The sequence below is a fragment of the Antechinus flavipes genome, chromosome 1, assembly GCF_016432865.1.
Source record: "Antechinus flavipes isolate AdamAnt ecotype Samford, QLD, Australia chromosome 1, AdamAnt_v2, whole genome shotgun sequence".
Classification (NCBI taxonomy): domain Eukaryota; kingdom Metazoa; phylum Chordata; class Mammalia; order Dasyuromorphia; family Dasyuridae; genus Antechinus; species Antechinus flavipes.
Genome location: NC_067398.1, coordinates 610,347,215 through 610,359,025, shown reverse-complemented (window position 1 = coordinate 610,359,025; position 11,811 = coordinate 610,347,215).

The following is an 11,811-nucleotide window of genomic DNA, read 5'->3' as shown; positions in this document are numbered from 1 at the left end:
TTCCCATGTATAAATATAATTGGTAATGTGAGACAACTCACTTATATTCCCCACCCATCTTTTTATTGCTTTTTGGCTTATAGGCAGTTTTGAGTCTACTGAAATTACAGCATTTGATGATTCCAAGTCAGATAGCATTAGTAGGAAAATATTCATGTTGAAGATATGGGCTTTTTGCAACAGAAAGTAGCCATGAAACACACTCATATTATTTTTTATTGATTACTGAATAAAAACTACAAGCTAATAGATGTGAAAAAAAAATAAAGGAGATCATATACAGTGCCAGGCTTTGTTAGTCAGAAGAATAATGATGACATTTCAGTACTGCAAAGATGCATGGGTTTTTTGAAGGGTTAGGGTATCCCTTTACTGGTGCCAATAAAGATTAATAGCTTATATAAAATTAAAATAGCATAGTTATCAAATTTTCAATGATACAAAACTAGAAGAGATAGTTAACATATTGGATGAAAAGGTCCATATCCAGCAAAAAATCTCAATGGGTAAGAGTAATAGGCCAAGTCTAATAAAATGAAATTCAGTATGGATAAAAGTATATTTTTATACTTGGATTCAGAAAATCTATACCATAGTATTAGAGAATCATGACTAGACAATGGTCAGTCAACCAGCCAATAAACATTTATTAAGCATATTATGTGGCATATAGTCAAAAACAAGTAGAAGGAAAGTCCTCTTACTAAAGAAGCTTACATGCTAATAGTAGAAGACAACACATAAATGGAAACTGAAAAAATTGGAGATGGGGTGGGAAAAGAAAGAAATCAAGTGTGGGGAAGAGTTGCAGAATGAGAGATGTCTGGCCTGGGCATACTACTTAAATGGAAGGTCTGAGAAGAGCTGCTCAGTCAAAAGAAAAGACCAGAGATGCAGAGGGTTACTTCTTTTTTTAAGAGTGAAAATGCTATGTTATGATCCATACTCAGTTCCTACACTCCTCTCTCTGGATGTAGATGGCTCTCTTCATCATCAGATCATTGGAACTGGTCTGAATTATCTCACTGTTGAAGAAAGCCACATCCATCAGAATTAATCATCATATAATCTTGTTGTTTCCATGTATAACGAATGATCTCCTGGTTCTGCTCATTTCACTCAGCATCAATTCATGTAAGTTTCTCCAGGCCACTCTGAAATCATTCTGCTGGTCATTTCTTACAGAACAATAATATCCCATAACATTCATATGCCATAATTTATTCAGCCATTCTCCAATTGATGGGCATCCACTTAGTTTCCTGTTTCTTGCCACTACAAAAAGAGCTGACACAAACATTTTTGCACATATAGGTCTCTTTCCCTCCTTTAAGATCTCTTTGAACTATAAGGGTATGTATGCACAGTTTGATAACTATTTGGGTATAGTTGCAAATTGCTCTCCAGAATGTTTGGTTCTGTTCATAATTTCACCAACAATGTATCAGTGTCCCACTTTTCCCACATTCCCTCCAACACTTATCATTATCTTTTCCTATCATCTTAGCCAATCTGAGAGATGTGTAATGGTATCTCAGAGTTATCTTAATTTACATTTCTCTGATCAGTTGTGATTTAGAGCACCTTTTTATATGACTAGAGTCAATTCTCTATATATTTTAGAAATGAGGCCTTTATCACAATACTTAAATGTAAAAATGTTTTCCCAGTTTATTGCTTCCCTTCAATTTTGTCTGTATTAGTTTTTTATACAAAAATGTTTTAACTTAAAATAATCAAAATTATCTATTTGGTGTTCAATAATGAGTCTCACTTCTTTGGACACAAATTCCTTCCTTCTCCACAGATCTAAGAGATAGAATATCCTTTGTTCTTCTAATTTGCTTATACTATAACTCTTTATATCTAAATCATGAACCCATTTTGACTTTATCTTGATATATGATCTTAGATATGGGTCGATGCGTAGTTTCTGTCATACTAATTTCCAATTTTCCCGCCATTTTTTGTCAAATAGTGAGTTCTCATCCCAAAAGCTGCAGTCTTTGGATTTGTCAAACACTAGATTGCTATAGTCATTGACTATTTTGTCCTATGTATCTAAACTATTCCATTGATTGACTACTCTCTTTCTTAGCCAGTACCAAATGGTTTTGACAATCTATGCTTTATAATATAGTTTTAGCTCTGGCACAGGGAGGTCACCTTCATTGGCATTTTTTTCATTGATTCCCTTGAATTCTTGACCTTTTATTCTTCCAGATGAATTTTGTTGTTATTTTTTCTAGATCTGTAAAATAATTTCTTAGGAGTTTGATTGGTATGCCACTGAATTGATTGATTTAAATAGTATTATCATTTTTGTTATATTAGCTCAGCCTATCCATGAGCACTTGATATTTTTCCAATTGATTAGATCTTACTTTATGTGGAAAGTGTTTTGTAGTTGTGTTCACATAGTTCCTGACTTTCCCTTGGCAGATAGATTCCCAATTATTTTATACTATTGATAGTTATTTTAAATGGAATTTCTCTTTGTATCTTTTTGTTATTGGACTTTGTTGCTAATATATTAAAATGGTCATGATTTGTGTGGATTTATTTTGTATCCTGCACCTTTGCTAAAGTTGAGAATTGCTTCTAATAGTTTTTTACTTGCTTCTCTAGGGTTCTCTAACAATACCATCATATCATCTGCAATGAGTGTTAATTTAATTTCCAGTTAATTTGATTACTTCTAATGTGTGAATTCCAGTACTAGAATGAGAATTCAGAATGAAGAGCTAGAGCATGAAGAAAACCAAAGTGTAGCTACAAGAGAAACATTTCCTGACAATTGTGTGTGTTTGTGTATGTGTGTGTTTGTGTGTGTATGTGTGTGTATACTTGGTGTATGCTAATCAGTGGTATGGCAGCGATCCGTGCTGTGCCATAACAAAGCAACATTTTGGAAAAGTAAAGTTTTACTGCTGGGATTGCATTTATTTATTTAATTATATCTTTCTCCCCTAGTTCCTCTAATTTTCCCCCCAAAGCAAAACAACTTAAACCTTGCCCATCTGAAACTTCTCAGAAGTATGACTTAGTTTCTTGGGACTAAGGCTAAGGATGAATGATTTGAATTGATCTTTTACTTGTCCTATTCATAATGTTTTCTCCCCAAATCTTATCTATGTATGCAAATGTAAATATGCATACATACATACAACAGTTACTACCAGGGTCAGCAGTTAACACAATAAAATTCAAGTATGGAAGTCAATGATGACACTTTCAAAAATTACAATATCATATCCTAAGCAATTAAATCTCCCTTTTTCCTGTGTTTATGAAAAAACAGCTTTATTTTAACTCATTTTACCAATATCCTAAAAATCCACAAGATGGTGATGTTTTCTGATAAAGATAAAACTGTGGTGAAATGAATCACTCTGAAGAAATTAGGAGCTATAAAATGAGATATCTCTTCAAAAAACTGGCAAAAACAATGATACAGTGTTTTGAACTTTGTAAATTGCTTTATAGTCATTTACCCCTATGAACTTTACAGTAACTCTGGGAAGTCAGTACTCCTGGTATCATTAGATTAAGAAAGCAATCTCAAAAAAATTAAGTAATTTGTTCATGATCACACTACTAGGAAGTGTTAAAGGTCTGAGGCAGGAATTGAATCAGTGTCTTCTTTACCCTTTATCAATTAGCCAATCAAATTTGCCATATTATTCCTTAAAATGGCTACTTATGTTAAGTAATGCCTTTGATTCAAACAGACTTGGGTGCTCTAAACCTTCTCTTTGACACACACTAACAATATGACTGGGATAAATCATTTAACCTCTCAGGTCCCCTAAAAACTTTTTACAAAGCAGTTACTGAACTAAATTGGTAGAGGGTATTTTACACAAGGACTTCTATATATTAATCAACATCTAGACCAAAATAATAGCAACAATTTAAAATGTAATGTGATCTTTATTTTCCTTCCTCTCTCCCTCCTTCTCTCTTTCCCTCCTTTTTTTCTCCCTCCATCTCTCGCCTTCTCTTTTTCTCCCTGTCTATTTTTTGACCACAAAACTCTATAAAATTACCTATGTAGATACAGAGATATTGCAATCCTATGTCAATAGTAGGACTATCCCTCTCATGCAATCAAATTTATTTTGATATTGAATTTTAAAAATCAATTAGATGAAGCTGATTTAGCCTGAGTTCAATAATTAATTATAGGCATTTTCTTGCAACCACCTTCCCATCCCACCTTCTTCTAGCCTCATGGCATCAGCCAGATCAATCTTCATAAAGATATTGTTAACTTTGTATGATCCAATTCTAGTAGAGGTCCAGTGAATAGAGTACTATACCTGGAATTATAAAGTCCTAGGTTCAAATCCAGTCTTAGACACTTACTAGCTGTGTGACTTTAGGAAAGTCATCTAACTTCTATCTGTCTCAGATCCTTCAACTTTAAAATGAGGGTGATAAAAATAGAATCTACTTCCCACACATTGTTATGAGGATAAAATGAGATTATATTTGTAACACACTTTATAAGCCTTAAAATCCTATAAAAAATGCTAGGTATTATTATTATTACTTAATATGTCACCTATTAATAGCATCATTCTTCTAGTGAAATTGCCCCATAAAAGATTTTTATTTAATGTCTTCTCAGGTCAAAGTAATTAATCTAACTAGTTCCTTTATATAGGAATGTTGTACTCTATATTCCATTTTCATGAAAAAGAATCAAATGATAAGAGAATAATTTAATATAAGGAAAGACTTATTTAAAGGGGGAAAAGTTTAGTACTGTGGTAAGCTGGATTTGCTACAGATTTAGCTAATATTAAATACTATCTACACCTAGAATAATTTGACTTAATTACAAAATTAGGAAACTTTAGAGATGTTTAAAATAGTTTGAATGCATGACATAGATTCATGAATACTTGAGTTCAAATCCTACCTCTGATAATAGGCAAATCATTTCTCTGAGTCTTAGTTTTCTCATCTGTAAGATGGGAGATAATAAAAGTTAGTTTCAAGGTTTTCATGTTCAAAGAAAAATATGTAAAATGTTTTATAAATATTAAAGTCTTATGAAAGTGTTTGTTGTTGCTGTTATTATTATATCATCATCATCATCATTAAAGGAGCCATAAAAAACCAAATCAAACTTTTTTTTTTACAGATGGATCAATGCCATAGATAAAGGATTGATGATATTCAGCATATTTCCTTCCTTAAGCAGGCAAACATAATATATTTTAGAAATATTTCCATTAAAAAAAAAAAGAATGAACAAAGAACTTAGTAATTCAAGGATGAACCTTTGGTAATATAAACAGTAAGTTACTAAAATCAGTGAAGAATTATTGTACTTTTAAAAATTTTTAGTAATTCTAAAAAAGATACAGAATTAATTAAATTCACAGTTGTCTCCAAATTGGTAGGTAGTAGTCAATAGCTCTTGAAATAGGAAGAGGAATCTAATTACTTGAAAAGGTTGACATAATAGTAACCTTTCAAAAGGCTGTTGAGACCATAGACTTGAGGCAAATCATTGTTGCTGCTCGTTGTCTTTTGTTCTTGAAGAGGATCATGATATCAGGGAAGTGATGCTATGACATACAAGTGAATTGGATTTAAATGAAGGTCATCTACCTTACTTTACCCTCCAGAGCCATCTGCATCCAGAGGCAAGACATAGATCAAGAGTCAAATCAATGAGGAGATCAAGGAACCTTGTTTATTATACTCCATAGTTTCTTGAATAAAACCAACTTTCTTAAGCCAATGCACTGAAATTCTTAGTTTGTTATTATGTTTGCCCAAAAAAGTCAACTAAATGAATAATTGTGACATGGTCATCCCCCCATGTTTATTTTACTATTCTCCCCCACTTTTACCCACAATTAATGGGGGAAATAGTATGTCCAACATTTTCTGAGTGGCTGATAGCAGCTTTATAACATCTGTTCTTCTGCATTTCAATTTTCATAAAACTGACCACCAAGTGATATCCTGAAGCAAAACACAATCCAGACTTTTGTTCAACTAGACATAATATATATACTTCAGCAGAAGTGTCTTAATAGAATTCCAGGAAAGTTAAAAAGAAGAAAAAAAAAACCCTTTTTATAGAGTACTTCTGAAAAATATGTCATAGAATATGTCAAGATGATAGCTTTGACTCTTATGAGTGAGAATGAAGAAAGTAGAAAGGAATATTGAGTGGGGAATGTCTTTACCATTATACCTAACCACACTGATAACAATAGAGGAAAATTTTTTTCAAGATGCTACATATATTTGTGTATTTTAACACTAATGTTAATTAATGGGCAACACAAGAAATTTGATATAGGCACACACACACACCTGATTCAATATTAATAGTTTAATTTTTGTTGTTGTTTCAGCTGGCATGACCCCATTTGGATTTTTCTTGACAAAACTACTAGATATTTGTCATTTTCTTCTCTAGCTCATTTTACAGAGGAGAAAACTGAGGCAAAAAGTAATTGTCCAGTGTCACATAGTAAATGTACAAGGCTGTATTTGAAGTCAAATCCTCCTGACTCCAGGGCCAGCTATCTATCCACTGTGCCACATAGCTAAACCATGGTTTAATTTACCAATAAGGAAATCCAGATATGTTCACGTATCAACCCATTTTTTTTAAATTTTGATTTCTATTGAAGACTAGCCAGTGAGTTATCTAATCTCAGAATTAGCCAATTTAGGAACACTGATGGTAAATATTCACAGAATCAGAGAATTTCTGAATTGCGAGGGTCCTCAGAAGACATTGAATCCAACCTACACCTGGAAAAGAATTCTCACTACCAGCACATTTCATGTGATAATCCATCTGTGCTTGAAGACATGCAACCAGCAAAAACCCGTCTCCACAGAAGGAAGGCTTTTCTACTTTTGGACAGCTCTAATGTGATAAAGGATTTCCTCATACCAAGTCTAACATATATTTTTTGCAACTTCATCCCACTATTCCTAGTCCTAGTCTCTCAGAATAAGCAGAGCAAATCTAATACTTCTTTCATATAGCACACTTCCAAATACTTGACCAATTTTTGTTGTTTTAAAGACTGAAACTTCCCAAATTGCCCAGGTTGGAAGTGCAGAGGCTACCATTTATAGGCCTAGTCCCACAACTGATTAGTACAGCAATAATACAGACACCTGATTTGTAAAGTCCAATGTAGCCCAGAACTATTGTAGTTAAGAAATGGTCCAGATTCAGCCCTGAGGCTCTAGGATCACAAGAATATATCACCAGACCTGGCCTTCAAAATTTTGAAAATAATAATCATGTCATATTTTTTTCCAAAAAAACGCATTTATTCAATTTGATAGCAAAACAGAAATTAAAGAAAGAATACGTAGGAAAACATATACCACATGTACAAAATGAAGGAATCTCTTATTGGTAACTCAGCTCAATCAAGAGTAAGAGAATCCTAGATCTTACCCAAAGGGAAATACCCTAAAGTCTTTACTATAGCAAGCTGAGGGTAGGAATAAATCATGTCATTTTAAAGTTATTTTCTTCTCCAGGCTAAAATTCCCTGTATCTTAATATAGAATAAACTCAAGACCCTTCATCATGCTGATTGACTTCCTTTGGGGATTCCCACTTATCAATACCCTTCTTAAAATGTGGCACTAGATGTGGTCTGTCCATAAACATGCATGGCAAAATGGTCATGATCTCATGCCTGGAAGCTCTGCCTCACTTAATTTGCCAGACAATTGCATCACTTTCTCAGCTTCTCCATTATACTTTTGATTTTCATTTGACTTACTGGCCATTAACCAGAAGTTTTTCAGAAAAAAACTGCTATTTCTCTCTAGTCCTGTACTTGTGAAGTTGATTTTTTAAACTCATCTAAAATTCAACACTTACCACTATTTAATATCCTTTTGTTTAGTTTATTCTAATATTTTAATCTGTTAAGACTGCCAGTGGTATCAAACTCAAATAGAAATAGGAGCAGCTAGAGAAAAGAGGGGTACATAAGGATCCTTGCTGGGTGGATACTGACTTAGAAAATCACATAGTGAATTATCTTTTTTTTTTTATTTTGTTGGCTATTTCCCAATTACTTTTTCATCTGGTGTAATGTTGTGGGCCATAGTGTAGCCCACATGTTTAATGCTTGTTTTAATCCACAACTCATTTTGAGTTTAAGAGCTATCCTTGCCAATGTTGGGCTATCTGAAAATTTGACAAGAACATCTTCTCTACTCTTATCTATTGTTCTTCAGTTGTTTTCAGTCATGTCTCACCCTTTGTGACCCCTTTTAGGGTTTTTTTGGCAAACAGTGGTGGGTTTTGCCTTTTCCTTCTTCAACTCATTTTACAGATGAGAAAACCGAGGCAAATAGGATCACTCAGTTAGTGACTGAGATCAGATTTGAACTCAGGAGGATATCTTCTGATTCCAGACTCAGTGCACTACTCATTTCCCATCTTGCTTCCCTTATGTAATGTCTCCCAAGTTGACATTTGGAGCCCTAAATGACCAATTTAGAGGTTTGGCCATTAAATCATCTTTAATTTTACTTATTACTGTTAACTACTTCACATTTGACTTTTTTTTTTACCCAACATAATTGCAGATAGAGTTTATCAAATGCTTTCCTGAATTCTAGTGTATGCTAGACAATTTTACCTATTACATTTTTTTTTTAAATTTAGTCACCTTTTCCAAAGAAATCTGTTGAGTCTGGCCTGACAAGACTTGAACAAATCATTGTATATGTACTCTATAGTGGTATACACTGCATTAAGATAAAAATAATAATAATAGCAAAATCTTTTGTAGTTTCTATTATGTGCCAGGCACTATGTTAAGTGTTTTACAAATACAATTTCATTTGATCCTTACAACAACCCCAGATGACAGGTGCTATCATTATCCTCATTTTTATCTGAGATGACCGAGATAAACAGAGGTTGTGACATGTCCAGAGTCATATAGCTGAAGCTCAAGTCTTCTTCACTCCAGGATTGGCCTTGTATCTACTATGTCACTTAACTGCAGAATGTTATGAGAAATATTTTAGAAATTAGTCAATTATCTCATTTTACATATAAAGTAATTGTAGCCTGGAGCATTCCTTGCAGAATATTATATAGAATTGGCTCTTTCAAATCCTAACCAAAGTATATGTCAAGTCCCCTATTACTTGTTATGTTGTGATCTACCAGTTTCTGGTCCTTATAATCAAATTGTCAAGCACCTAGATGTTGTGTATTCCAAATTGGGAGAATTTGGGACTTGTGTGAAATTTATTAGCCTTTTCTGGTCCAGAAAGAATAAATATCCCAGAAATTATGTACTATTTCAATGGTAGTCAAAACATTGATGGATTCCCATCTCAATATGAATAAATAGAGAACCAGGAGTATCTTTGTGATTGCAACAAGTTGGGAACTTTCATGAGGTATTCAGTCCAAATATTACCCACTAGCTTCTTCCTAGAATTTCTAAGAACTAATTAACTTACAGTACATATGTCAGCCTTTGAGTGGGATTCAGGAAAGGTCACCATCTGTTTCCAGTACTATTAGACTCATTACATGGAAAAATTATGGGAAATCTAGACATAAACCATGAGAGACCCTTCACCAGAACTCTCTCACTAGTATCAATATTATCTGCATGTATTTAGGATAGTTAAGGCAGAAAAAATTGGTTCTGAAAAGGTCTTTGACTTTGCAAACAGTATACTTCTAGAATTTCCAGACCCAAAGGTCAAAAATACTTGTTGATCATGTCATGGACCTATGTGATACTGTAGGAATTCTTTTAACCCCCAAAATGATTCATCTAGATTTCACTTAGCCAATTGAGAAAATCACTGATCATTGATACCCATATATATATATATATTGGCATATCCTACATGTTAAAAATATATGCCTCTGGAACCTAGTTGCTAAACCTTGAAAAATAAGATTGAGGAATTATGAGCTTCATAATGGCAGAATCCTAAATGCCATTATTATCAAGGCCCATTATTGAATACACTTGATACATAATCTGATAGAGTAGAAGGCATTTGCAATGAGTTGCTTGGTGATTTTTATCAAAGTGGATCTCTGGGAGGTTTATAACCCAGTTTCATTATGAGTCATTAATGTGATGTGGCAACGAAACAAAAAACTCAACAACAGCAACAAAATCCCCCAAACCCAAAACTAATGTGATCTTTGGCTGTATGAAAAGGCAAAGTTTCAAAGGATAAAGAAGTGATAGTCTCTCCATTCTCTGTCTTTATGAGATCTCATCTGGAATACTGTGTTCAGTCCTGAGAACCATAGTTTATAAGACAATTTCTGTTCAGCTTCAGTCCTCCAAACTTTTTCATCATATGTTAGAGCATGGGAGCACTCCCCTCCATGCCTCCTTCATCCTACAAAATCAAATTAGCCCTGATACTCACATTCTATCGGTACAGTCTTTCCCTGGGACCCCTCCCTCCTTCTTAGTGGAGGGTAGAGGGCAGAGAACACCTAGCAGGACCTCCTTGTAAGGACAGTGCTCAATAATATGTAGTAGGGTACTATGCACCTAGATGGATAGGTGCTAGATGGATATTCTGCTAGGTGGCAGAATAGAGAGAGTGCAAATCCAGCTTCAGACACTTAGTAGCTGTATTACCCTGGGAAAGTCACATAACCCAGTTTATCTGTTTCCTCATCTGTAAAATGAACTGGAGAAAGGAATGGCCAATCACTTGATAAATTGGAGAATATCCAGAAGAGGACAACCAAGATAATGAATGACCTTGAACCCATGTCATATGAAGATTAATTGAAAGAAGAAGACTTAGGAAAGACTCAGGAGTTAATTCCCCCATGAAAGAAATATTGGATTCATTTTGTTTGTACCCAGGACAAAACTAGGATAAATAAAAAGATAAATATTATTTAAAAATTTATGCTTGATGTCATGAAAAACTTTCAGACAAGCAGAATGGCTAATGGTGGAATGGGTCATTTCAAAACATAGTGGTTATTTTCACCATGGAAATCTTAAAAAAAAAATAACCTGGCTTAACACTTGGTATCTAGATCTTTGATTTTATTTTTTTTTAATTAAAGCTTTTTATTTTCAAAACATATGCATGGATAATTCTTCAACATTAACCCTTACAAAACCTTGTGTTCCAATTTTCCCCCTTCTCCCACTTCCTTCTCTAGATGCCAAATAATCTAATATATGTTAAATATGGTAGAAATATATGTTAAATCCAATATATGGCATCTAGATCTTAATGAGATTTGTTTCAGGCACTGACTGGAGTAGATTGTTGCTGAAGTCCCTTCCAACTCTTAAATACTGTGTGCCAGCATTGTGTTAGTTACTGGCAAAATAAAAAGAGGCAAAAAATGTCAGTTCTTTCTCTCTGGAGATGACAGTAGTTTGTGGCTCTGGATTAGTCACTTCATCTCTGCCTGAATTTCATCAATTATAAAATAGGGATAATAAGAGCATCTATTTTAAAGAGTTGTAAAGATCAAAATATTTGCAAAAAAGTACTTAGTACAAGGTAGTAAACAGTATCTAAATATTTCCCTTTGTTTCCCTCTTGACTATATACAGAAGATTAATATTTGGAACTAGGATAAATTATAATTATTGGGCTTTGTGTAATATCCACATCTTTGAAGATTTCCTAAATTCCATGTTTCCAAACTTATTCTAAAAGGAAATGATGCTTTATATTATGCACTTACCCTGAACATGATTGTTCCCATAGGAAACTCCCTGAGAGATTTGGACATCAGACTGATTTGCAGAACTTACTATAGACAGC